This window comes from Saccopteryx leptura, chromosome 6, assembly GCF_036850995.1.
Source record: "Saccopteryx leptura isolate mSacLep1 chromosome 6, mSacLep1_pri_phased_curated, whole genome shotgun sequence".
Taxonomy (NCBI): Eukaryota; Metazoa; Chordata; class Mammalia; order Chiroptera; family Emballonuridae; genus Saccopteryx; species Saccopteryx leptura.
The window spans coordinates 141283499-141285282 of record NC_089508.1 but is presented as its reverse complement, the minus strand read 5'-3'; the positions used below and the strand labels follow the sequence as shown (position 1 = coordinate 141285282).

Below are 1784 nucleotides of genomic sequence, written 5' to 3'. Positions count from 1 at the left end.
AAAAATCTCTGGAATGCAACTTTTATCTAATTAACTTTTTTTCCCTCTGATTCCAAACCCCTTACTTACCCTTTTCTTCCCCTTAGAAAAAGTTCAGCTTGAGATGAGCTGTTAAAATGGTGTTTTAGGGTACATAACCTGCCATTTTCTTGGATTGCTGGCCATCTTAACAGAGAACCTATAAAAATTCAATTCTGCCCTTTCCTCAGCTGCCGCTAAGGTGCTCAGTTCTTCTGAGGGAGCTAAGGCCGCGTTGGGGTGAGGTCCTCACTTCATCTGGCGACTAGCACCGATCCAGCAGCGCTTGCCCAGCACTCGCCCACACCATGGCCTCTGTCTTGGAGTTAGCCTGCATCTACTCGGCCCTCATCCTGCATGACAATGATGTGACGGTGACGGAGGACAAGATCAATGCCCTCATTAAAGCAGCTGGTGTAAATGTTGAACCTTTCTGGCCAGGCTTGTTTGCAAAGGCTCTGGCCAATGTCAACATTGGGAGCCTCATCTGCAATGTAGGAGCTGGTGGACCTGCCCCAGCAGCTAGAGCTGCACCAGGAGGAGGTTCCGCCCCTTCCACTACTGCTGCCCCAGTTGAGGAAAAGAAAGTGGAAGCAAAGTAAGAAGACTCTGAGGAATCTGATGATGACATGGACTTTGGTCTTTTTGACTAAATTTCTTTTGTAATGTTCAATAGAAAGCTGAACTCTGAAAAAAAATTCAATTCTTATCCCTAAGTATTTGGCTGGGTAGAAACAGGCAGCATGAACATTGACTTTTCTGGTTTCAGAATGACTTCATCTGTAAAATCTAAAGTATGAGATTACAATGTTACAATGGTTTTCTAATGAAAACTCTCATTGTCATTTTTAGGAGAATTACGACTTTTGTATTGAGGAAGGAGGGGCAGGCCCCTCTCCTGCCCTGAGAAGGAAGAAAAGAAAAGAATGCAAGGGAAAAGAACCTGAAGAGGTAACTGAGTCAGCTAATTATAGATTAACTACAGTTCTCTGAAAGGTTGCCTAGAGCTGGTTGTAAAACAAAGCAAGAAGAACAGGACTTGTACATAACTGAGACCAGTGGTCTGGAAACCCCTTGCCCCATCAAAACTTACCCACCCCTCCTGAAGTCATAAGAGTGACATTTACCTCTAGACAAAGGGATCACAAACCCTGTTGGGCAGATAAAATATATTATGCTCACTTTGTTAAAGATAGCACTGCCCACATGAAAGCCCGTCACCCAAGTGATAATATTAGTTGCCTTTCTTGCTTGGGATGGGCATGATTATATGTGTTGGGAAAGGGCTTTCGTGCCAAAAGGTTTTAAAAGGAAGAGAGATCATGTTCCAGGGGAAAAGGGATTACGTTCTAGGAGGAGAGCAGAGAGGAGAGCAGAAAAAGGCCACGTGGAGGAGAGGAGAGGCAGCCAAGATGGCAGAGTGCTGAAGGAGAAGCCAGTTTGTGCAGAGAGAAGGAGATGGGGAACAGAGGTGAATAGGGCTGGTGAGGTAGACACCTTTGATTCTAGGAAACTCAGATAAGTCAGTAGCTTTGTGAGCGCTGAATGAGTGGGTTTTGAATCCCAGTGTGTATTTTACTTGCCCGCTGGGTGCAAGCTAGGATTAAAGGTAATGGCCCACCAGTTCTTGGCTCCATTGTTTCATTACCATCTGTCTGAATCAAATGCGAACCTGCATGGGCCAGGCAGCTGTGATGGTGGCCGCAGCTACTGGCTTTACAACCCTTTGCATGAACACATGTATTCTGTAAAAGGTATATAAGATG

At 45.1% G+C, this 1784-nt stretch overlaps 1 pseudogene; it reads left to right on the top strand.

The window, feature by feature from the left end:
* Positions 1-224: 224 nt before the first annotated feature.
* LOC136376035 (large ribosomal subunit protein P1 pseudogene) lies at positions 225-647 on the top strand (annotated as a pseudogene).
* The last annotated feature ends 1137 nt before the right edge of the window (positions 648-1784 follow it).